Raw genomic sequence first — 27,424 nt, 5'->3', positions numbered from 1 at the left:
CGTCAACTAACTGTGATTAGAGTATTTATAGACTGTAAGGGTTGGGGTTAGGGAAGAGGTTTGGGTTAGTGGAATAAATTGACATGCACCTGCAAAGATACTTATAGTCAGTTGAATGTCTGTTGAGATATCATCACAATAAAGTGTTAGTAGATATTAAGCAGACAAACAACAAATTCTCTAAAGATTGGTAGTTGATAAGTGGTTGCAAAGTTACTTATAATTAGTAAAATGTCTAAAGTGGACTATCGAAATAAAGTGTTAGCAAAATTTTGTCCGACTTGAGCTGGCCCTGAAGGCACGTGACTGTTGTCATATGGTTTTAAAGTCCTGCGAGAGAGTTTTGAGAGTAGCCGGCTAGCTCAGCCGGTGCAGCCTCTTGGAGTTGTGATGACGACACAGCTCTTCGTGATTGGTCGCCTCACTGAAGACAACGATCAAGTGCGTTACAAGTTTAATCCAACCTTCTGTTCCACTAATAAACATTATAAATTCATGTTTTTATAACAGGAAAAACACGTTAATATGCATAATTATGTAATATTGTGTCTTGTAATAAAATATAAATTAAAATACCAAACTATTTTTTTATGGTATTTTAATAATGTAGGCTTGTTTCCCGTTATTTTCGGGCATACAGTATAAGCAGCAATTAAAATATTCTATATAAAATGTTTCTGACTTTTTATTAAAAGTTTTTTTTTTTTATCAAATGCATTATCTAATTCACCTCATTTGAGATAAAAAAAGGAATCACGGCACACACGTCACTATGGCAAGCAGCACATTTCCGGATTGACAGTCTTCAGATCCTCCCTTGACTGCAAGCGGCAAACCTCGCCGATCGGTCTGCGCAGGGCCAGATGATCTCGAACACACCTAATGACATAAGATTGCTCACTTTGAGAAAGTGGCCCACGTTGAAAAGCTTTTATTGATTAAGATTTTATTGGTCCTTGTTTATGGTTTAGTATATATTTATATCATATTCCAGTTATGTAAACTAAAAGTGAGCGAAGACTCATTAGATTGTATTAGAATTGTATTCTATTTGAATTCATGTGATTTTTCCCAGCATTTTAACTAAAGTATCTTGCATAAAATTCACTTGAGACTTTTGATCCAAGAGAAGATAACTCCTAAACCTTGATTGGATTAGTTTGTTTATATTTGAATTTGACTAAAGAAGTCCAAATATTAATTGTGTTTTTCCTCACAAACATATAGTTTAGCTTCAGATGACATATATTAACCTGCTGGAGTCATTTGGATTACTTTAATGATGGATTAATACTCCTTTGGACTGAAGCTTCAACATGTTTGCTCCAATAAGACGATAACATGACAGCAAATTTATATATATATTTTTTAACAAAATCACTGGATGATTTACTTTTTAGTTGGGGCAAAAAGTTTGAACACAGTGCAAAGACTATAGCCAGTGGCTAAAGTGCTTATGCATTCTGTTCCTTTGTGAAAGAAATAACAGTCACACACCAGCAGGTGGCAGCAGTCTGTATTCATTATTCAAACCAGAGGAATTATGGGAATACTGACATCGCTTTTTACAAACATCGCTTATTATTCTTGCTTCCTAAGAATTATAGAACTATATATTAGATTATATTAGATATAATAAAGTTATTAATAAAAAAACATATAAAGAGAAGAAATGCGTTTGTTGGAGTTTGTTGGGTCAATATGAAACCCCTGTTGGCAGTTGTTGGGTCAAAGTAAATGAGACTTTAGAATGTTGGGGTTTGTTGGAGTTGTTTGTTGCTGTTGAATCAGTGTGAAAAGACTTTTACAAGAACAAGTTTGTCTGTTTTTTGTCAATTTTATGCTTCTTGCCCCCCCACTGTTAGATGAAATTTATATACTATTTATATTGAATGAACTGTTTATTTGTACTTGTCATTTTTCAGAAATCCTATAACATAATGGTCAATGCAGAAATCAGAATCAAATCAGATTCCTTAAGAGCACCAGTCTGCACGAGTCAATTCCAATTCACTTTAGCCTGCTGCATTGAACCCCTGATTTAATCCTCTTTGTTGTTTTTTTTTATCAAAAAGACACATACACTGTATGGTTTTTACATTATTTTTAGCAACACAAGTTTTGCTAAATGTTTTTCTTAATCATGTAAAAAGCTCTGCTTCTTGTTGTATTCTAAGGTCATGTTGTTAAATTCATATTTTAAGGTTAGTTTTGGGCCTTTTTTGGAATATCATATTTTAAGTCTGAAATATTTTATATATTACACTAAACATTCAACCCAAAAATTAAAACAGTAAATTGAAATGACTTGTAAAGCTAATATAATAAACTTAAGTGCAGAGAACGTCTAAGTGACTAAAATGTCATGTGCTTTTATAGAGGATCCTGTAAATGATGATGTTGCATTGATTTGTAGGGAGTAACATTTATGTCACGAGAAGATTTTTGTTTACAGTCATTTTAAATATATACATATCCTTATGTGACTAATATCAGCCTTTGTGGCCATTCTCTTACATCTGAACAGTTGACTTTATATTTCTTATAAATCCACTTATCAGTTAACCTACTCAGAGTCGATTAAACTATCTCATTTCAGCTGTTCTGTAAGCGAAATATCAGAGTTTCCCATCTCAGAGTAAGTCTACTCAGAGTTCCAGTTTAAACTTAAGAGTTGGTTGAACCTCCTTATTGAAACGAGCCCCAGAACATCGTGCAGATGAGGCAAATGAGCAAATTTAAAAAACAAAAGCACAAATCCTTATCTGTGGTAGAAACAATGACAGAACCAGCTGTGTGATGACTCAGAGCCAAATTACACTGAGAAATCAAAAGTGGATGGCAATAATTGTAGGTTTAGTGCTGCTGAATAGGGGCTCAGAGGGTGTGTGGGACCTACAGGGCTTTGAACCAGGTTTCGGTTCAACCCTAAAATTGACGTTCCTGAACCGGTTAGAACAAAAAATAACGTTCCCGAACCGGTTAATAACGTTCCATGTCAGCTGTGGGACAAATCAGTAGGCTGATCATTAGGACATTAAACCCAAATGATTAGTCTACATAATTTTTCTTAAGTCTCTATCTTGTCATCAAACAATAAAAAAGGCTACATTATGTAAGCTGCATAACTGTAATTCTGCGTATGTTTAAATGCATTTAAAAGTGCATACACTGAGAGACGCGTTCCAAATAGCAAGCGAACCACAGCATTCTTTTTCTAATAAAAACATTTGTTTAAGTTGTTTGCCAATAAACGACATGGCAGAAATTATCCATGTGTAATGGTGAAATAAATGTAGGCATGTCAGAATTACAGTTATGTCACTTACATAATGTAACCTTTTTAATGTTTGATGAAAAGATCGTTGAAAAAAATATTGTTTTTTTAATATCGGATTGACTGATAAACTTGAGAATTGCGTTGGACGCATCTGAGGAGAGGAGCTAACAGCAGCAGAAGCAGTAGCAGTGTGCACAGCCAGTATGATGGTGGAGTGACGCAACTTCATTAAAAGGACTTTGAGTATACTTACTTTGTATATGAGGCATTTATAACACATCTTATTTGTGCATTAATGTATGTTATGTTAAATAAGTTGATTAATTAAAGCAATGTATGCAGCTTGTCTAAGAATAGAGACAAACTCACAAAGTCACGCTGATCCATCCAATCCGGTCCCAAAAATGACGTAGCTTTGCATGAATAAAACAGCCATGAATGAATGCTTTGTGGAATTAAAAATGCTAAATTAAGTTAGTTTTTCTGTTATTTATGCTTATCAGTAGCCTCGTAAAATCACGTTCCTATTGCTGTTCACTTACCGGGGTTGAAGGCTGAAGCACAGCCATCACATGTAGCTAACTTTTAACAAGATTTACCCTAAGTTATAATAACATTTACCAGATAAACTTCATTTTGCTAAAATATCTAAATAAATGTCTGTGGATATTAAATAATTATTTATGACCTCCGCAAGCGGTCACAGTTTGATACAGTTCATGCGTGAGTAAATGAATAGATAAACAGCGCTGTCAACAGCCCTTTCTTAAGCTATAACAACAAAATATTAATTATTTTGACATCAAATAACGTTACCGGTTAAGAAATTCAATGTTATATAAGCCGTTTTGTTTGTTACTTTCCTGAATGTAGTATTCCAGTCAGTGATATTATTTGTAAAATCTCTTTGCTAACTATTGGTTGGATTGCTGAGGGCTACAGGTTGCTGGTCAAGACAAAGATATCTCAAAAAAGGCACTTAATCCACCTGTTTAACTTTATAAACTATGTACAACATGCAGCCAACTACTCTGTTCTCTCTCCCGCTCCGTTACCTGGCAACCTTAGCGCAAACTTTGGATCAGTCCATTTCTGACTAAATGATAGGGGTGTTTGGAATGGTCCATGTTTTGGGAATATAGTTTCTTCATTAAATTAATATTATTCTTCACTCTTTCAGACCCCTCTATTTATTACTTTGTATGCAAAGAGGGAGTGGTTGTGATTTATTATTATAAGGGTTTGTTCAGTTCAGTAGTGTTGTAGTAATTATGTCAAAAACAGAAGTATAACAGTAAATATCTATCATCACACCTGTCCCTAAAAAATCTGGCGCCGTTGACAATAATGACTTTAGACCAATTGCTATAACTTCTGTTATTATGAAATGTTTGGAGAAATATGTGGTGTCTAGACTGAAAAGTAATGTTAATTCATTGCTGGATCCATTACAGTTTGCTTATAAGGAGGGGAGAGGGACTGTGGATGCTGTTAACACTGTTACACATTTGACTCTTCAACATTTAGAAACCTCCAATGCATATGCACGTCTACTTTTTGTTGATTTTAGCTCAGCTTTTAATACGCTTCAGCCACAGTTACTCTTAACAAAGCTCGTAAACTGTAATGTTAACCATTTTATTGTCAAGTGGCTTTTTTCCTTTTTAACAAATCGTACTCAATGTGTAAAAGTGAATAATACACTTTCTGACGTTAAATCTACTAGTATTGGGGTCCCTCAAGGCTGTGTTTGCTCTCCTATTTTATTTACTTTATTTACCAATGATTGCTCCAGTAAAAACGAGAATAATTACATCATTAAATATTCGGATGATACTGTAATTTTAAGTTTGTTGGTAAAAGATCAGGACTTATTAGGTTATCAGTCTGAAATAGAAAACTTTGTGCAGTGGTGTAATGCAAATCATCTTCTCATTAATGCTTCAAAAACGAAAGAGATTATTGTGGACCCTAAGAGAATAGGTGATTACAGTCCAGTAATCATTTATGATAATATCATCGAACAAGTGGATACCTATAAGTATCTAGGCGTGGTTGTTGTTTCTGCATTTACTTGGAAAGCCCACATTACTTATCTCTGCTCTAAGTTCCAGCAACGTCTGTATTTTTTGAGAAGACTTAGGTTGTTTGGTGTTAATCAGAGAATTATGCAATTATTTTATTATACAGTCTTGGGTAGTCTTTTAAATTATGGGATGCAAGCGTGGTATGGTAATCTCTCAGTCCAATTGAAGTCACAGCTTGCTCGTCTTGTTAAAACTGCAATGAAAATCATTGGTGTTCGAGAGTATACATCACTTCAAATGATTTATGAATCATTAGTTCTCAAGAATGCACAATCTATAGTGAATGATCCTAATCATGCTTTATTCCCAATGTACCAACTTCTGCCATCAGGGAAACGTTATAGAGTCCCACTATGTAAGAGCAACCGTTTTAAAAAGTCACTTTTACCGGTATCTATTAATATTTTAAATGATAAAATGTAGTTATTTTTTCTATTTTTATTAATTATTTTTTGTATTTATTTATTCCTATATTGTGATTATTGTCTATTGTGTTCTGTGTGTATGTTTGTATACTACTGCAGCTGTGAGTCCAAAACAAATTTCCTGTAAAGGACAATAAAGTATACTCTAACTCTAACTAAAAATCGGTTCAGCATATCGGTTATCAGGCACAAAAGCATCCAAATATTTGTTATCGGTTTAAAAAAATTAGTATCGGTCAAGCTCTACTAATAATTTAAGTTTAATGTCCTAATAATCAGCCTACTTATTTGTATGTCCCACAGCTGACATGGAACGTTATTAACCTGTTCGGGAACTTAATTTTTTTGTTCTAACCGGTTCAGCAACGTCAATTTTAGGGCTGAACCGAGAACCGGAAACGTTAAAATACAGTTTCTGTTCGAAACGAACCAATTGGGAAAAAAATCGGGTTCAAAGACCTAACTGTTTGCTCTAAACCTGAAGAAACTGCTAAATATTGTTTAAATGGTTCTTTATTTGTTCTTTATTTAACCAGGCTAGGATTAAGGAAACAAATGTACAAATTTATAACAGACACAAAAACACAGATCAAGGATTACAAAAACACAAATCAAAAATCACTACAACAACTTTTCAGAGGACAAAACTTGCTTAAATTAAATTGTTACTTAATTGTAAATTGTAGATTTTAGTTTTAAATGTGTTAAAAGTAACTTAAACTCATTTCATGAGGAAAGCATGGTCAGCTCTATAATGTTTTGTAAATTGTTCCAAGGTAAAGATGTTTTGCATTTAGTTTTTATTGGGAGTGGACACTTTAACGTTTCAAATGTTGTATAAATCATATCTGTATGTCCAAAATCAACAGAGTAGTCTAACTCACTTTGCGCAGTAATTTAAAAAAAGAAGAAGTTGCGGCGCTCGCACCTCTGTCGACCCCAGGGAGTTGAGTTAAGTTTTGTAAATCCGGCCCAATGACCTCATTGCTTTTGCAAAGAAATCTAACTATTAAAGTATGGAGCGAAATATGCGTCTTTATTACATGCGATAAATTAAATGATCTGAGAGAAATAAAACTATTTGAAAGAAAAAGTTATCACACTGATAGAAAAGAAGCATTTCATGAGAGAAAAAAAGAATATTTGAGAGAAAAAGTTTTCATACCAATAGCAAAAAATAATAATATTTGAGACTAAAAAAAGTTTTGAGAGAAAGTATTTTCTCATGATAGAACATAAAAAATATAAATTTGAAATTTTTAAAATTATTTCTGAGAAAAAAAATCTCTCAAGTATATGTTTTTTGCTATTAGTGTGAAAAAAAATTTCTCTTAAAAAAAAGTGTTTCTATCAAAACGCTTTTCTTTGCTCTCGATGCAATTTCTTGCTCTCGTGACAGGATTTTGCTTTCTCTGTGAAAATTGTGTCATGGGCGGGGCCACGTTCCTACTGGCCAGTCGGGTAAGCATCGTCTTGTCTTGGGAATCGAACTGAATCATTACACCGTTGTTCGGTTCACCTAGATAAATGCCGTCTCTGCTTTTAGTTGAGCACGGACACTCTAATGTTTGAGTAAGATGATGACACACAACTCGATGGATAGCTGGCTGAGCAAGTTCACAGCACTGAAGATTAAACATTAAAAAATTAAATGGAACTCTTATTCATGAATGAATGTGTATTATATTATTAGCTTGCTAATCCCTAATTAGCCATCATGCTAGGTAAACTTGCAAATGCCAAATGAATGTTTTGATTCACTCCTTATTTAGTGAGTAGTGATCTAGTTTCTACCTTTGCACTTGCTAGCCTCAAAGCACCTGAAGAGTAATTGCTTGTTCATCGTATACAACCTCCTGTATAACTTTCAACCAACGTTAGTGTGCATGGAGGAAGTACACGCCTAGCTGCCGCAGCGCGGGGGGCCACACACGTCAGGGCTAAGGTTACCACAGTCCCGATGTCGTACGTGCCAGTGGTGGTATATCATAACTTAAATGTGTTTTTTTGTTTTCATAAAAATATTAACATTGATACCATTATAATAAGATAGTTAAGAATAGAAGTTACACTTATTTAGCGCTTTTCTGCAACACTCAAAGCGCTTTACATATAAAAGGGAGAATCTCCTCAACCACCACCACAAAAAATAAGCTTTGGAGGAACTTGTGAGATGTGAACCATATTTTTATTAACTTATTAAATTAACAGATCCATAACTTAGTAATTATAGATTAAACATATGGTTTGATACTCAAAATAGTATTGGGGAAAAAATACTCGAGTCTCACGCATTTCAGTCAGTTCACATGGTCACACACCACACCTTGTATTTCTCACGCTGAGAAGACTTAACTTTTCCTGCTATATACAATTAATGGACGAGGCGCAGGAAGGTTCTCTGTCAAGTTCATAGCTGTCTCGAATTTTTCTTGCGCTCCTCTGATGTCATTCACTTGGACTTGATTTATTCAAAAACTCCCCAACTGCTTTGCAATAAGAAGCTTAAGCTTACCTGAAACTATAAGGAAAATAGACTATAGAGGCTTTCTGAAATGAATGAAAGGACTAGAGATGACTATTGGAGCATGTCAGACATACTTTTTTTATAAGTGTAATTCTTGTCACTTGTCACAATTTAACACATCAATAATGTGTTATGTTTGTAACAACACTGGGTGTGTTAATTTTAACACATTGTTTTGTGTTAAACTATTCAACACATTATGTGTTATTTCGTATTGATTTTGAGTTCATGTAAATAAAACACTAGATGTGTTGTCCTTATAAGAAATATGTCTCAATTTAACACATTCGTTTTAAGAGTGTATGTAAAATACGGGACAAATCGCGTCCCGTATTGATTTGATACGCGTAATTTTGCCTGTAAATACGGGGCGATTCCCATGTTTCACGGGACGGGTGGCATTGCCACCTTCCATGCACACTAACGTTGGTTGAAAGTTATACAGGAGGTTGTATATGATGAACAAGCAGTTACTCTTCAGGTGCTTTGAGGCTAGCAAGTGCAAAGGTAGAAACTAGATCACTACTCACTAAATAAAGAGTGAATCAAAACATTCATTTGGCATTTGCAAGTTTACCTAGCATGATCGCTAATTAGCGATTAGCAAGCTAATAATATAATACACATTCATTCATGAATAAGAGTTCCATTGAATTTTTTAATGTTTAATCTTCAGTGTTGTGAACTTGCTCAGCCAGCTATCCATCGAGTTGTGTGTCATCATCTTACTCAATCATAAGAATGTCCGTGCTCAACTAAAAGCAGAGACGGCATCTATCTAGGTGAACTGAACAACGGTATAATGATTCAGTTTGATTCCCAAGACAAGACGATGCTTACCCGACTGGCCAATAGGAACGTGGCCCCGCCCATGACACAATTTTCACAGAGAAAGCAAAATCCTGACACGAGAGCAAGAAATTGCACTGTAAAAAATAAATTGTTGGCTCAATGAATTATTTTTTAGTAACTAGTTCCACAGAAATTTTACGTTCACTCAATTTCTGTCTCCAAAGTGTTACCTGGATTGATGTTTTTTAGTTGGCCCAAATTTGACTCAAATATAAAAAAGTATGTCGGCTCAATTAGCTTTATAGTTCATTCAACTAAAATGTTTTAATCAGTTGAATCTTTAAAAACTTACAGCAAAGACTCTGTCAATTAAAATTTAAGTATACACTCAATGTTTTATGTGTTACTTCAATTAATATTTATTATTTGGGATTTTTTTTATAACATTTTTAAATTATTTATCAAATAATTCATGCTGGTGTTGTAAACAAAATAATTAACTTCAGTCACATAAAAACAAAAGATTTTTATTCACTTATCATACAGACTGAACATACAGAATTAAGTCTTCTTTAAATAGAGGGCATAAAACAGTCCAAAAAGCCTCCAAAGTCAGTCAGAACATCACCAGGGCCATTTAGGAGACTTTCTTCAGCCAGTCCAAGCGGAGACTGTCTCGCTATCCTTCTGGTCCGCCCCTCACATCATCTCCGCTCTGGTTTGATAAACAGAGGAATATAAACACACACAAACATACATAAATAACATGTTTAATATAATAAAGTTTGACGGTGAAAGACTTTATTCCCTAAATAATGTTAATGTTAGGCCAAATTTCCCTCAGACATCACACATAATTAAACACTATTGGGCGGTTTTCTCGGACAGGGCTTTTCACTGACTGAAATAACTTACTGACATCTCTTAACATATGAGTGCTATTGTTTTGTCTCAAAATGCACGCCAGTATTGTATTATATAAGGTTTGTTTGTAAAAATGTCCCAATTATAATAAAGACCGAGTTCTAAATTTTGTCCGGTAAACCAACCCTATATCCAGGCTTTTTATCTTAACTAAAATAGCTCCACTTTACTTCGGTCACGTAACATAACACACTTCTAATATATCTTTACAAAAATATAATTACAAAAACGTCGAGTATTTGCGTCTTTGCCAATTAACATATTCTAAAATTAACATTTAATTACAAACACTTACCTGACGTGAACTTGCGGAAACGGCTGACTTGTGTCCTCCCTTGTGTGAATCAGTGAGTGATTCCAGCTGTTGCGTGCGGATTGATCTCAGATGAAATGACCTGTGATCCAGATCCTTCCGAGTTAAAACATTTTAATTTCAAAATACACAGACGCACGCACATACATACATACATGCACACGCGCGAGCACGCGCGCGCGCACACGGGTACACACACGGGTATATTTAGAAGTTTTAAGATTGTTATGATATTGGGACTATTTCTCCACTCGCACCTTCAGCTCTGAAGTTCAAAATCGCAGGCAGTACGCAGCCCAGTTATAACAAATGTGAAAGATATGAAATATCATTCAACAGCGATATCATTTAAGTGCAATCCTAACATATGATTTAAAACATACCGGTAAACCTTTTATTATGAAGTATAAGAAATTAAAATGAATTAAATCGCATGTTTAAACGCCACAGAGATATCAGAGCCAGCAGTCGGTTTCTGATGGGCTTGCCGAGGCGAGGCTGCGCTGGGCGGGGTGTGAGCGCTTAAGTGTCTGTGATTTTCTGGAGCTCAGCTGGAGCTCTTCTCCGTCCGAAAGTGTCCGAGCACATTTTTAAATAGACGCTATCTATATTAACCGACCGCATATTTAAACTTAAAGCACATACATTCACGCCTGAACAACTCTTAAAATTACATTTTGTTACCAAATAACAGTAATATTGTGAGCATTTTGTTGTCAGGAAACATAGCTGTCATAAGTCTACATATTGACCAGATTTGTCTTAATTAGTTCAGTCAACATTAGCCATTCTTGATGTTGACTGAATTTGGAAATAATCATTCACTTAATGTTTTAAACACAGATTTATCTAGACTTAAAATAATATGTCCACTCAACTAAGCCCAAACAAGAAAATTGGTTTAACTTATATATTTTTGCCCTTCCAACATTTCATTAATTGGATTTTTTACAGTGTGCATCGAGAGCAAAGAAAAGCGTTTTGATAGAAACACTTTTTTTTAAGAGAAAATGTTTTCACACTAATAGCAAAAAACATATACTTGAGAGATTTTTTTTCTCAGAAATAATTTTAAAAATTTCTAATTTATATTTTTTATGTTCTATCATGAGAAAATACTTTCTCTCAAAACTTTTTTTAGTCTCAAATATTATTATTTTTTGCTATTGGTTATAACTTCCTTAACCTCTTTCAGTATAAAGCAGCTATAAATAAGATTTAGGGAGGGATCCAACAACTTATACTTACATAAACATTAATTAATCAGCCCCAAATCCCATGAAAATGATAGACAATAAAGTAGGCGTTGTGATTTTTATATAAACAACAAAAACTCAAACATACATTATACCCCAAGATTGAATAAAGAAAGAACAACAAAAGTATATACAAAAAAAACAACAAAGTACACAGGACCTGACTCAACTATAATTCACACAACTTGGTCTGTTGAAGATGATATGACATGAATGAAAGTCTTATCTGAAGACCAATGAAGAGCAATGCAGTCATGTAATGCTGAAGATCTTAACCAGACCCAAAGCAAGTGCTAGGCAGTCCAACATGTAATTAATCCATACAAGAAAAAGTCATATCCTCATAATTATTGTTCTGTAGCCCCTGAGCTCCACATGCCAAAGTGTATAAAAGGGATTCAAAGAAGTCCTCCTTTTTCTCTCCACACACTGCATGTATATGTGCTAGTGGCAACAAAGAGTCCTTCTAAAATTGAAGATATAAACTTAACATTAACACACCCAAAAAAAAACACATACATGTATTAAACATGAATCCATACAAAACTAAATGCCTAGAATAAAGGAAGAAAAAGGAAACACTCCTTACTTTGATTGAGCTTAAAACCCCAACGTTTCCCAATCAGGACTCAAAATGGTTTGCAGTAGCACAACAGCCATGCTGCTTCTGATCCACAAATCTGACTTACTCTACTACCACCTAGCATAAATACAAATAGACACTAGAGCACCATAGTGCCCCTAATGGTGGGTAGTGGTATTTCCTAAAAAAAACCATAGTAGCAGGACTAAGCCTGTTACATACCCTCCCCCTCAGAAAGATGCTTACTATAACCATAACACATCTTTAAATTTTGCACATGGTAGGTGTCAACATTTTGGACATTGTCAAGAAAAGAAATTGAATAATTTACAGGTCCAAGGCATTTAACAACCTTGGCTGGACCTTTCCATTTTGCTGAAAGTTTTGACATAAACCCTTCATCTGCTCTGGAAAGAGGATGGGTTCGCACCCAAACCACATCTCCAACCTGAAAGTGGGTTTGTTTGCGATGTTGATTGTAGTAGCGTTTCTGTTTGTCTTGGGCTCGTTCAATGTTTTTCTTTACCAAACTGATGAGGTTTTGTTGTCTTTCAAGAGTGGGATAAGCAGGGTTATCGGGGTCAGGTGGTCGGTGTAAGGCTCTTTCCAAGGGTCCTTTCAACTTGCGTCCCAAAGCCACTTCTGCTGGGGTATAGCCTGTGCTCTCATGCCACGCTGTATTAACAGCGAATCGAAACTCAGGTAACCACCTATCCCAATGACGATGTTGGTCCCCTACATATGATGCAATCATTGTTTTTAGATTACGGTTCACCCGTTCAGTCAGGTTTGTTTGTGGATGATAGGCTGTGGTCAACTTTTGTATTACACCCCACTGTTTACATACTAGATTGATGAGATGAGAAGTGAATTGTGCCCCACGATCAGACACTAGATAAGCTGGAGTACCCCATCTTGTGAATATTTCCTCAACAAGAACCTTTGCTATTTGTGGTGCTCTCGCTGCTCTTAAAGGAAACAACTCCACCCACTTGGAACAATAGTCGACAATGACAAGGAGATGTTCATGTTGTTTTGTACTTTTAGGGAATGGTCCCATCAAGTCAACACCAAGCATATGTCCTGGTTCTATGACAGGGATGGATTGCAAATGACCAGATAGTTTTGTGATCGAGGGCTTGTACTTTTGACAGGTTGGACACTCTTTACAATATTTCCATACATCCATTCTCAAACTGGGCCAATACCCTAACTCTAGGAGTCGTAGAAGAGTCTTTAACCTTCCCAAATGACCACTGAGTGGATTGTCATGCGCGTAGCGTAAAAATTCTTCACGATACCTTGCTGGAATGACTATTTGCAACTTCTGTCCTTTTTTACCATCAGGTACACTACGAAACAAAAATCCATTTTGTAAAACATAGTGAACTCGGGAAGTATCATGAATGGTCTGTGACTGTGCCTTACTAATTAATTCTTGAAGTTCCACATCCTCCTGTTGAGATGTGGCAATTTGAGTGAGGTCTACCGGGATGTCAGTGGGTAGAGTTGTGGTCTTTGTGGCCTTAACTACGGCAATTATATTAGGTGAGGTGAGATTCTCTTGGGTTCTGGATAGCACATCTGGTACAACATTACATTGTCCTTTTCGGTATTTGACGGTAAAATGGAACTCTTGCAAGCGGATAGTCCAGCGTGTAAGTCGTGAAGATGGTTTTGGATGTTGAAAAACCCAGGTGAGAGCTGCATGATCTGTTATCACTTCGAACTGATGACCTTCGAGGTATGGCCTCCACTTCTCGACAGCCCATACAACGGCCAAACATTCCTTTTCTGAAACAGAGTAAGCCTTCTCTGGTCCTCGTAGAAGTCTGGAGGCGTATGCTATCACATGTTCCTCTCCTCCTGAATCTTGTGTAAGCACAGCGCCCAAACCAAGCTCACTGGCATCAGTTTGGACTTTGAAAGGTTTCTTAAAGTCAGGTGGTAACAAGACAGGTGCTTGCGTCAGATCTTGTTTGATGATGTCAAAGGCATGTTGGCATTGTTCAGTCCAAGACCAGGTGGCATTTTTCTGTTTCATTGCATGTAAAGGTGCAGCTTTTTCAGAGAAATTGGGAATAAAACGATGGTACCATCCTGCTAACCCTAAGAAACATGGTACCTCTTTGATTGATTGAGGTGTTGGGAACAATTTAACTGCAGCTACTTTGGATGGGTCAGTTTTTATACCCTCACCAGAAACAATGTGTCCTAAAAATGAGAGGGATCTTTGAATGAGATTACATTTTTTGAGATTAAGGGTGAGTCCTGCATCATGAAAGCAACGGAAAACTTGTCTGAGGTGTTGAAGATGTTCCTTCTCATTCTGGGAAAACACCACCACATCATCAATGTATACTAAACAGCACTTGCCTTTGACCTCTCTTAACACATGCTCCATTAATCTCTGAAAGGATGCAGCTGCATTTTTTAGGCCAAAAGGAAGACGTAAAAATTCAAATAATCCTTCCGATGTGACAAATGCTGTTTTTTGGATACTGTCCTTCTCCATTTCCACCTGCCAATATCCGCTCTTCAAATCAAGAGTACTAAACACAGTTGCCCCATGTAGTGACTCCAAGATATCCTGTATCTGTGGCATTGGGTATGCATCAAGGTATGTCTTAGCATTAAGACCTCTGTAGTCCACACAAAGTCTTGACCCTCCATCCTTTTTTGGGACTACCACTACTGGAGAAGCCCAAGGGGAAATGGATGGTTGTATGATCCCTTTGGCTAACAAGTCTTTTACTTCTGTTTCAATAAACCTTTGCTTATCAACAGAAGCCTTGTACAATCGTTTTCTCACCGGTACCTGATCTGTGGTGATGATGCAGTGTTTTACCAGACTCGACCGTCCAATCTCATGTGTGCACACCGTTGGCCACTCTATCATTAAATTTTCTAACTGAGCCTGAAACTGTTCACTGGTGTGAGCTTGCTGTACAAGTTGATGGATAGAATTTAGGGCTTCATTAGACATGGTCGGGATAGGTAAGGCAAAATAAAAGTTCACAGTTGGGAAGCCTTTATCAGATAGAAAAGGAAAGGTATTCTCTTCAGGAGCATCTTCCTTTGATGGTAAGCTATACTGTGCTTTTTGAAAATCCATCTTTATTCCAGAAGCAAGCAGAAAATCCATACCCAGAATGATTGGTACAGTTAAGTCAGTATCATTCAAGATAAACAGAGTCAGATTCATAGGATGTCCCTGAAACTCACATGTCCATTCCACCTTTCCAATAGCGGTTTGTTGCTGTCCATTGGCAAGCAAGAATGACTGGCCATTACTCGATTGAAATTGTTCTGCATTGCATAGCAGCTTCCAGCAAGATTTTTGAATAAGTGACAAAGTGCTACCAGTATCAATCATAGCTTTGAAATATCTGCCTTGAAGGATGATGGGGATGGTGACTGTCTTTAAATCAGATTGTATAGTGTTATTACTAGATTGGACTACCCTAGTATTAGCATTCTGAGGTTTGCGTTGTGAATCTTGAGAAGAGTGAGATTTCTTCTTTTGATCGTCGGCATTGACCTGGTTCCAGTATCTCTTGGACTCGTCAAAATCTCTTTCTATCTGTGTCCCTACTCTAACCAACTCTCCAACTTCTTTGACAGTTCCTCTCAGCAAACTTGCAAGTCGTGGATTGCAGTTTCGTAGAATAGCCTGGATAACTTCTTTTTCAGGCATGTCACTCTTCCACCTCAAACATAAGGCTCTGTATTGAAAAGCAAAATCCCTGATGCTCTCTTTTGGGCCTTGCTTCCTCTCAAGTAGTTTCCTTGAAGCTACCTCATTATAATCTTCACTTAAGAATGACACCAAGAAAGCTTCTTTAAACTGCTTCCAATTTTGGATGTTTCTCCGCTCTGCATGCCACCAGTCTTTTGCAGTACCTTTTAATACAGCAGTAAGTGATGCCATTATGTCACTCTGGCTAAGGGGACGAACAGCAAAATACTCCTCACATCTCTCAATAAACACAATTGGATCTTCATCCTGACTATTACTAAAAATAGGAAAGTCAAGCTTCACAGGTGGATTGTGTTGCATTGCGATCTGACTTTCTGGGACAGACAAGTGGGTATACGGTACGCTGTAAGTTTTGTCTCTGGGGGTGGAAGCATGATAGGGTACAGGAGGGTTTGAGTTATGGTGACCTGGAGTAGACCTGGATGAAATGAGTAAAGTAAGTTTTTGATCAATTTGTACGTCTCGTCTCTTCAAACAATCAATCATGGACTGGCCTAAATCTTGAATGGTGAGCTCCAACTGCTTCTTGGTTCTGTCACATTCACGTGTCATGCGATAATTTGTTCTTTCTTCACTGGCTTTACACTTAGACTCAAAATCAGCATAAGAGACACATTCCCTCACCTCCTGGCTACATTCTTCTAGACGGCCTTCCAATGAAGCAATTCTTTCAGTCAGTTGATCTATTAATGATGTAACTGAAGTAAATTGATTTTGATCTGGCAATTCCTCAGTTTCCGGAGGTGGAGGTGGTAGATCATCATCATCATCAGGAATATTGTCCTCCTCTTCTTCCGAGTCAATGTACAGTTCACTGAAAGTGTTGATTAGCTCCTTAAGTGGTTCTCTCTGTGTAGTAAATGGCCCAGATGAGAAATCAGGTCTGGGTGTTAAACCATCTCCCTCCAGAGTATTACTGTCTGCCATATTGAATTACATGAAATAAACACTGATTTACATATGCAACCATATAAGTTTTTAGGTCCCTGTTCGGGCGCCACTATATAACTTCCTTAACCTCTTTCAGTATAAAGCAGCTATAAATAAGATTTAGGGAGGGATCCAACAACTTATACTTACATAAACATTAATTAATCAGCCCCAAATCCCATGAAAATGATAGACAATAAAGTAGGCGTTGTGATTTTTATATAAACAACAAAAACTCAAACATACATTATACCCCAAGATTGAATAAAGAAAGAACAACAAAAGTATATACAAAAAAAACAACAAAGTACACAGGACCTGACTCAACTATAATTCACACAACTTGGTCTGTTGAAGATGATATGACATGAATGAAAGTCTTATCTGAAGACCAATGAAGAGCAATGCAGTCATGTAATGCTGAAGATCTTAACCAGACCCAAAGCAAGTGCTAGGCAGTCCAACATGTAATTAATCCATACAAGAAAAAGTCATATCCTCATAATTATTGTTCTGTAGCCCCTGAGCTCCACATGCCAAAGTGTATAAAAGGGATTCAAAGAAGTCCTCCTTTTTCTCTCCACACACTGCATGTATATGTGCTAGTGGCAACAAAGAGTCCTTCTAAAATTGAAGATATAAACTTAACATTAACACACCCAAAAAAAAACACATACATGTATTAAACATGAATCCATACAAAACTAAATGCCTAGAATAAAGGAAGAAAAAGGAAACACTCCTTACTTTGATTGAGCTTAAAACCCCAACGTTTCCCAATCAGGACTCAAAATGGTTTGCAGTAGCACAACAGCCATGCTGCTTCTGATCCACAAATCTGACTTACTCTACTACCACCTAGCATAAATACAAATAGACACTAGAGCACCATAGTGCCCCTAATGGTGGGTAGTGGTATTTCCTAAAAAAAACCATAGTAGCAGGACTAAGCCTGTTACAGGTATGAAAACTTTTTCTCTCAAATATTCATTTTTTTTCTCATGAAATGCTTCTTTGCTATCAGTGTGATAACTTTTTCTTTCAAATAGTTTTATTTCTCTCAGATCTTTTAATTTATTGCATGTAATAAAGACGCATATCTCGCTCCATATTAAAGGACCCAAAGGCAAGGTGGTCTGATTATTGTTCACTTTTGGGTCCTTTTAATGTCCATTAGAGGAGTCTGAAAATGAGCATTTGAAGGGCTCAACCTGCACCCATGGATGAGCGCAGGACAAGTTCGATTATGACAGAGAAGAACTGTCCCAGGAGGAACTGTAGCAGGTTGAACTTTAGACTTCTGCTTCTGCTCAATGTTGATCTGCTTCTGTCCTGTTCTTTTATCTTCGGTTCAGCTTCCCAGAGCAAAGTTCTTTGCAGCTCATTATTATGACTGTTACAGTAGATGTTTAAATTTTTTTACAGAGATACGACAGTAGTACCAATGGACTAGCCGCTAGCGAGAAGACGTGTTTGGGCTACAGTCTGGATTCTGGTGATGTGTGTTTACTGTAGAGAAACATTTAATCAGACCATCTTGCTGATCATTTGTAGCATATGTAATCAGTATATCTACCTTATATAGCTGCCAGCACAGAATTACATTCAAAGAACCGATGAGGCTTTATTTTCGCACCGAAGTGTGCAAGGTCTTATTTAATGATGCTTTGTAAGATCAAGGGTTTTCTTGATGTACCTGTGTGAACCATCAGTTACTTTGACACAACATGGCCATCTCTCTAATAAGAGCCAAACATGACCTTATGCGATGCCAAATGAGGTGAAACACTTAAGTGCAGTTCTTTTCTTTGGTTGCTGTTGTGCTGTCTATCTGACTATAAACGGGTTTGAGGTGTTCTGTAAAGGGAGTTTAGCCATAATCATGTATAAATTCAATGTTTTATGGTTTTATCCAAAGAGACAGCTTGTGCAAAGTTTATCCATTCTGTTTCTGATCTAATTTGAATGTGAATGAACGGGTCAGTGTGCGTGTAAGAAAGCATTGAGATGTTTCTAGCAGGAGACTGTGATATAAAGCATTTTGTCTGTGTACCCATGGATCTTGCTTTACGCTATAACCGAGCTCTGGAGAATGGCACTTAATTTTAACTGCACAGATTTTGGATTGTCTAAAGAAAGTATATTTAAATATGCTTAAAACTCTCTTTCCCTCTCTCTCTCTCTCTCTCTCTTTCTCTCTCTCTCTCTCTCTCTCTCTCTCTCTTTCTCTCTCTCTCTCTTCCTTTCTCTTCTCTCTCTCTCTCTCTCTCTCTCTCTGTCTCTCTCACTAACTTTGCTTTTTCTGCTGGGCTTGCAAGTTGACATTTCTTCACACATGAAACTTGTTTCCTGCACAATTTCAAAATTTCATTTGTGCTGACTCAAGCACCACAGTTGTAGGCTCTGGGTGTTGATATGTCATTGGAGGGGAAGAAAGTCCATGTCAATGACCAATTACTTGCTTGTAGGAAAAGCTTTGTGGGAAGCCAAATTGGGATTTAAACCTGTTAAGCCATTTGACTCATTAGAAAATTGTTTAATATTTGCTCTGAAAACCTTTTAGTGCACACAATGCTAGTTCAGTATTTAACTTCTGCAGTTCATCGGGGCAACTGCAGCTCCATAGACCAGCACAGACATGAAAACAGGTGGTTCAGAAAATTGATCATTACCCCAGAGCAAAGCAGGCCTAATCTAGCAGCGCTCTCTCTCTCTCTCTCTCTCTCTCTCTCTCTCTCTCTCTCTCTCTCTCTCTCTCTCTCTGTGCGTATGCGTTAAGTGGGCGGAGCGTTGAGTGAGCGTTTGGTGTTTGCGGTGCAGGCGTGAGTGCTACCTTTTCTATCTTTTCTTTCCTATTCTTGAATATTGTTTATGTTCATTTAGATTGGGAGGATTAAAAGTGTATAACTGATCGGAGCGTTTGCTCCGGGTTCCGTATCAGGAGCATGGCTGCCCCAGATAGCGGAAACTTTGGTTTCCTGACACGGCGTCATGGTGTTAAAATAGACACAGGTGTGGGTGTGGAAGAATGTAGTCTGGCTGTAGGTGAAGTGATTGGTACTGAAAATATCCTGTCTGCATCCCGTATGAACAGTGCGGTTGTGCTGTTTTTAAAAACTGTTGATTTAGTGAATCAGATAGTAGAAAATGGTGTAGTGATTAGTGGTATTTTTACCCCAGTGCTCCCTCTCTCTACTCCCTCGAAAAAAGTAACTCTCTCCAACTCTCTCCACCTTTCACACCAAATGAAGTTCTATCTGGAATGCTCTCTCGCTATGGCAAACTTGTTTCTCCGATAAAAATGATTCCAATCGGTTGTAAGTCTCCGCTGTTGAAACATGTTGTGTCATTCAGGCGATATGTTTATATGATTTTGCAAGACAACTTGGATGAACTTGACCTGGCTTTAAATTTTCGTCAGGACGAATTCAATTATGTTATCTTTGTTACCACAAATAACATGAAATGCTTTGGTTGTGGGGAATCGGGTCATTTGATCCGCGCTTGTCCGGATAGAGTAAATCAACCGGATAAAAACCGGTTACCGGTTAATGGCGAAGATGTCAACGTTGCGCGCGATGACGAGAGGCAGAATGTTAATACTACTGCCGAGGCTCCAAGCACAAGTTCACATCATAAAGCGCTACCAAAAGCACCTGTAACAGTCGCAATGTCAACTGAAATGTCTAATGATGAGGGAAAGGAGGCTGCGGTTGACGCAAAGATAGACGGAGATTCTGAGGAGACTGATTTGTCAGTGCCGGCTCAGATGAATGAAGCGCAAAACCATGGTAATCCTGTCATAGCTGGAGAGCAAATTCCTTCTTATATAGGGGAAGATCAGTTTTCTATGATGGATTCAGATGATGTTGCTTTTAAAGCATCACAAAAGAGAAGATTAAAACAGCAAAATGTTGGTAAACAAGCTAAAAAAATCAGATAATTGTGACGTGAGTCACTCTGACACAGGGAGTGAGAGTGATGCTTCTGAGTGCAGTATTTCTTGTAGTTTACCTCCGGGTGGTTTTTCAAGTCGAACTTATACTGTGGAGGATATAAAATCCTTTCTTAAGGTGACAAAAAACGCCAGGAAAGTTCGAATTGAGGAATATTTCCCTGATGTTTTGCAGTTTATTGAAAAGGCAAAAGTTTTTAAGAGTGATGGTGTTTTTACTAAACAGGAAGTGTTTCGGCTAAAGAAAATTCTTGCCAAACTTAACTCTCAATCAAGGCTCAATGCTAGTAATGACAGAACATAGATTTAATCTCCCTTTTTCTTTTTTTTTTGGTTGTCTTTGTTTTGTTTTTTTGTTTTTAATTTTTTTTCTTTATGGGAGAATTTCATGTGGCTTCTTTAAATGTGAATGGGGCCAGAGATATTGATAAAAGATTTCAGTTATACGAGTTAATGAAACAAAAGAGAATTGATGTACTGTTTGCTCAAGAAACACACAGTGATGTAGTGAATAGTACTGACTGGGCTAGAGAATTTGATGGGTTATCTATTTTAAGCCACTTGACTTCAACCAGTGGTGGGGTTGCCATTTTATTTTCTAAGAGTTTTTTTCCCTGTTCTTATCAGGTTGATGAGATTGTAAACGGCAGGCTCTTGAAAGTTGTTGCTCAGTATGAAAATTATTCTTTTATTTTTATTTGTGTGTATGTCCCAGTCAATGCTCTGGAAAGAATGATTTTTCTAGATACTTTGAGTAGTGTGTTATGTAATTGTGATCCTGAGTATTATTTATTTTAAGGGGGGATTTTAATTGTACAGAGAGTATCCTTGATAGGAATCATGTTGAACCACACATGGCCTCACAGAAACGTCTTATTCAATTAGTAAAAACTCATGAGATTGTTGATGTTTGGAGAAATTTTCATGGTTTTCAAAGGCAATATACTTGGGCTCATGCGTATGATGGTTTAATTTCACTGGCAAGGTTGGATAGGTTTTATGTTTTTAAGCACCAGCTTAATCTTTTTAGGAATTGTTCAATTTGTCCAGTGTTTTTCTCTGATCATAGTTTGTTACAGTGTGCTGTATCACTGAGTTCTCTAAAGCCAAAGAGCGCCTACTGGCATTTTAATAGTAATTTATTATGTGATAAGCATTTCAAAGATGTGTTTAAAGAATTTTGGAAACAATTTAGAGCCACAAAATCTTCATTTCAGTGTTTACAGCAGTGGTGGGATGTTGCAAAGGTGCAAATTAAACAGTTGTGCCAACAATATACTCTCAACGTCCCCAGAGACATAACCCGTTCAATGAAAACAGTTGAGAAAGAACTAGTAGAGCTTCAGATGCTTGCTGATAGTACAGGTAATTTGACTTATATTGACTCTTTTAATAAAAAGAAAAATGTTCTAGGAAAATTGCTAGATACAGTTGCACAAGGAGCTCTGGTTAGATCACGCTTCCAGAGTGCTGAATTGATGGATGCACTGTCTAAATTTTTCTTTAATTTGGAGAAAAAAAATGGGCAAAAGAGGTTTATACACGCCCTACGTTCTGATGAGGGAGTTCTGTTGTCAAACCCCTCTGATATTCGGAAAAGAGCAGTCAGTTTCTATGAGGAACTGTATAAAAATGAGCTCATGCACGAACAAACTGATAATGTCTTCCTTGAAAACTTGCCTCAGCTATCTGAAGAAGCTAATGCTGCTCTCAGCAAAGCCTTAACTCTGGAGGAGTTGGAAAAAGCTCTTGGAGGCATGGAATGTGGGAAAGCACCGGGAATCGACGGGTTGTCAATCGACTTTTACAAGTCTTTTTGGCTGGAAGTCGGGCCCGATTTATTAGAGGTGCTCAAGGAAAGCCTAGCCAGGGGGCGGCTACCCACAAGTTGCCGTAGAGCGATTCTCACCTTGCTGCCAAAGAAGGGAGATTTAAATGACATTAAGAATTGGAGACCAGTCAGTTTGTTGTGTAATGACTACAAGTTGCTCTCTAAGGCTCTGGCTAATAGACTCGGAGAAGTTTTGGAGCAGGTGATCCATCCTGACCAGACCTATTGTGTACCTGGTAGACGAATTTTTGATAACATATCTTTTATTAGGGATGTTTTAGATTTTGGTAAAAGTCTCGATTTAGATATTGGTTTATTGTCACTTGACCAAGAAAAGGCTTTTGATCAAGTCAAGCATAATTATTTATGGGATGTGTTAGAGGCATTTGGCTTCAGTTCTAAGTTTATTTCTATGATCAAGGTTTTATACAGTGACGTCGAGAGTATTTTAAAAATTAATGGTGACTTATGCGCTCCTTTTAAGGTTTTTAGAGGTGTTAGGCAGGGGTGTGCCTTGTCAGGTATGCTGTATGCCCTAGCAATTGAGCCATTTTTAAATAAGGTAAGAACTGATTTGCGTGGTTTGCATATTCCACAATGTTTAAATGTGTTTAAAATATCGGCATATGCTGATGATGTTGTTATTTTTATTAGTTGTCAGAAAGATGTTGATTTGCTTTTAAAATTGTTAAGAGATTTCAAAGTGTGTTCTTCTACTAAAGTAAATTGGTTTAAAAGTGAAGCCCTTTTGCTTGGGAGATGGTTAAATGGAGAACCAGTTCTTCCAGATGGGTTAACATGGACTAGGGATGGTTTTAAATCTCTTGGAGTATTTTTAGGTAATGAAACGATTGTACAGAAGAATTTTGAAGGGGCTGTTGAAAGAATTAAAGGTCGTATGGATAAATGGAAATTTTCTCTCAAAAATGTCTTATAGGGGACGCATTTTAATTATTAATAATTTGCTAGCGTCCTCTCTCTGGCATCGATTGGTGTGTGTGGATCCTCCACCAAATTTTTTGTTTAAGATTCAGTCAATTTTGGTTGATTTTTTTTGGGATAAAATGCATTGGGTTCAAAAAGCAGTTTTGTATTTACCCAAGGAGGAGGGTGGTCATGGACATGGCATTTGCAGAGTAGGGTTGCAGCTTTTCGGCTTCAATTTGCCAGCTTCGCCAGGGTCCCCAAGCCCTCCACCCCTCCCTTGGACTCTCGCTACCAGACTTTGTTTTTGTTTTGTGTTTATGTGAGTGTCTGGTAGCCACTCGTAGAGGGAGGGGTTATGTCACGGTGATCCGTGTCATGTTTTGTGTCTGTTCTATATTGTCATCACCTGGACACTTGTTAATTTTTAAGGACTTTTTTAAGGGGTTAATTACTCCAAACTGCCATGATCCTTTTCCTGATTTACAATTATTTCCAAAGTTAGAGGATTGTAAAGGTGTGTTTTTGTACTGTAAGGATGTGATGTTAATTGGGTCGAAGCCAGATTCTGGGAAATAAAAGAATTGTATAAAAGTTGTGTCAAATCTCTGAACAGAATGTTTTTAAATAATAAAGTGGATACTCCTTGGCGAATTGTTTTAAATTTAAAAGAGGGTGAAAACCCTGAATGGAGAGCGTTGTACAAGTCACCATTAATTAAGAAGCTTGGAGATTTACAGTGGAGAATTTTACAGGGTGCAATTGCAGTAAATGCTTTTATTTCTATTTTAAACCCTGATGTTAGTCACGATTGTCCATTTTGTCGGCAGAGAGAAACTGTTTTTCATGCATTCTTGCAATGTTTTAGACTTGAGCCTTTGTTTACTGTTTTACAGAATTTATTTCTGTGTTTTGGTGAGACTTTTTCTAATAGGATTTTTATTTGTGGTTTCAGATATGTGCGGCAAAAGCGTTTTAAATGTCAACTTGTGAACTTTTTATTAGGTCAGGCTAAAATGGCTGTTTATAATATCAGGAAGCACAAAATTGAGCGAGATATGAGTTATGATATATTAGCAGTTTTTTTCAACTCAGTTAAATCTAGGATCCTTATTGACTTTAGATATTTCAAAGCAATGAATGATCTTCTTTCTTTTGAGTTGATTTGGTGTTATGGAGGAGCTCTGTGTATGGTTATTGAAGACGATTTGGTCTTTGCTCCTATGTTGGCTTAATTTTTTTGTTTTTTCTGTTACTATTATTATATAATTTTTTTTCTTTTCCTTTGTTGTTTCTGATTTGAGGTTATGAAATTGTATTGATTTGTAATAAAGGTTTTTTGAAATTCAAATTCTCTCTCTCTCTCTCTCTCTCTCTCTCTCTCTCTCTCTCTCTCTCTCTCTCTCAAAACTATATATTTATATTGCTGTGTATGTATAGCTGTTGGAAAATTGTGCAGATAAAAAGAAAAAGGGGTAAAGTGAATGTAGTGAAAATTTAAAAGTGAAATAGTAAGGTTTTAACGGAGCGGTGAATCAAACAATTAATTTTAACTTTATAATTTGTTATATAAGAGGTCATCATACTTAAATAAACATCCTGCAAGTTTCAAAACTGACAACGTCCGTGCTACTGAAATATAACAGTTTTTGGGACCAAGCCAGGAAAATGGTCGAGTCAGGAATGTGCCGAGATATCTCGTCAGAGTAGAATTAAAACACCTCCCCAAACCCAAATACAACAAGTAATTTTGTAGCCCTGTCCACAGCTTCGCGTGATACACGTGTGGGCCAGGGGCAAAGCTAACCATGCAGTGTCTCAACAATCAGTAAGCATTTCTTTAAAGATTGCCAAATGTAACCAAAATGACTTCTAAATAATTTTGAGAGACTTTTATTTTGACGCGGTGATCTGTTATGAGTAACCATAGAAACGTAGTGTAGGTAGGAGCAACCTCACAAGCACAATAGAAATATACAAAGTTATTGATAAGGACTTATCAGCAGCGGTTTAGATTCTGATGCACGCTTACTGTGTTGTATACGGTAATTTAGTTACGTCGAGTTTAAAGTTTTGTTTCTACTTTACTTTACGTATTGTCATTTATGTGTATCATCATTAGCACCCAGAATCTTTTGTGGCTCAAACATATATGTGTTTGCACGTGTAATGACGGGGAATAAAGCTATCCAATCATAGCAGTGGCCCGCCCCTTCAAATGAATAATTTCTCTAGAGAGCCATTAATCCATGTTACAAAATAACCTATTACTTATTGGTTTTGATGTTTTTAAATGTAAAAACCACGCGAACATCATAAGTAGACCTCAGACAACAGTATAAAACAATAAAATCGACAAATTCACCTCTTTTATCAGTCAACAGTGGTTGCCAACCGTTGATCGCAATCTACAGGTCGATCTTTGTCCCTCTCAATTCCGAAAATAATATTTTAAAAAATACACATACATTACGCGTAATTAATGATTTGTTTATGCCTCCCTCTGCTGTATTTCATGGTTGTGTATACAATGTCCTGCTTGAGTTGCAATATTTAATATTTCAGTTTCTATGTTGACGCATCAAACTATGCAAGGGTCCGCCTAAAGTACGTGTGATGCAATTTTCTTCATCAAATTTTTATACCCTGTGTACATCGTACGCGTAGGTTGCGCATGCGCCTTCATGAGAATGTAGTATGTAGCCCAGCAGATGCATTGCATTTAGCATTTTGTCGCAATGCGCATGCGTTAGATGTCTGTCTGTACAAGTCAAATAACCTATACTTTGCAAGGCCATGCATGTATGTCATGTACACGTAAAAAACAGACTATATTCTGGGCTTTACAGGAAAGACAGATTGTAAGACAATGGAACAAACCCAAACAAGCATGTAAGTACCACATCAAATGTTTTTGCCATAAATGACAACAAATAAATTTGTGATTGCTCCTATTGTGGTACTCTGGGCTCAAATGCGATCCTTCGGAGGATGCATTTGAAGGCTGCATACCTCATAAGGACCGTCTTATTTTAGAATATTAACAACTAAAAAGTTTACTGTTACTTACAGTAGATAATCATAAATTGTTGTAATATGCTTATGACTTGCTGTGTAATGCTCAGTGAACTGAAATGAACCAGGCTTGATGATGTATGCAGCCTGCATATGTGACCTCCAGAGGATGCAGCTTTCCATTTGATAAACAGCCTGTGTCTTGAACAGTGTTAACGAACAGTGCATGGGGTGATAGAGGTGCCTTATGTTTGTGCCTGCTCTTTTTTCCTGACATGGAACATACAGTATACAGTTCTATTCCTATTATTGACTTTGATAGTTACACATTCAGTAAAGGTGGACTGAATTTGAATTTTAGTGCTCAGCAACCTAAAGTCTGTAAAAACCCTAATATTTAATGATAGAGAGGTGAAGAGCAAAACGTCTATTTGACATCTTGAAATGAAGTGAAAGTGATATGATTGTCAAGTCAAGTATGGTAGCCCATACTCGAAATGGGACCTCTGCATTTAACCCAGTGAGTTGTGAATACGCACGCGTGCACGCACACACTAACACACACACACTGCAGCACCCAGTAATCACTTGGCTCAAGGGCACCTCAGTTGCAACCTGCCAGCCGCGACAATCAAACCGGGGACCTTCGGGTCACAAGACCATTAACCATTAGGCCACGACTAGTTCCAATATGGACATTCAGTGTTGATTCATGTGTCTGTTGTTCTGCATAAAATAATTTATCTTTATGCTTGTGAAATAACTCTTTAGATTACGACCCACAATGTACTACGTAATTAACCAGAATTTACAGCATACCTA

At 37.0% G+C, this 27,424-nt stretch overlaps 1 protein-coding gene across 3 annotated transcripts in view; it reads left to right on the top strand.

The window, feature by feature from the left end:
- Positions 1 to 27,424, top strand: part of il1rapl1b (interleukin 1 receptor accessory protein-like 1b) — a 172,925-nt gene that overhangs the window by 102,881 nt on the left and 42,620 nt on the right. The gene's annotated exons all lie outside the window — the stretch shown is intronic.

The sequence above is a fragment of the Paramisgurnus dabryanus genome, chromosome 14 (genome assembly GCF_030506205.2).
Source record: "Paramisgurnus dabryanus chromosome 14, PD_genome_1.1, whole genome shotgun sequence".
Lineage (NCBI taxonomy): Eukaryota > Metazoa > Chordata > Actinopteri > Cypriniformes > Cobitidae > Paramisgurnus > Paramisgurnus dabryanus.
The sequence above is the reverse complement of the archived record's forward strand: the minus strand, read 5'-3'. Positions and strand labels throughout refer to the sequence as shown.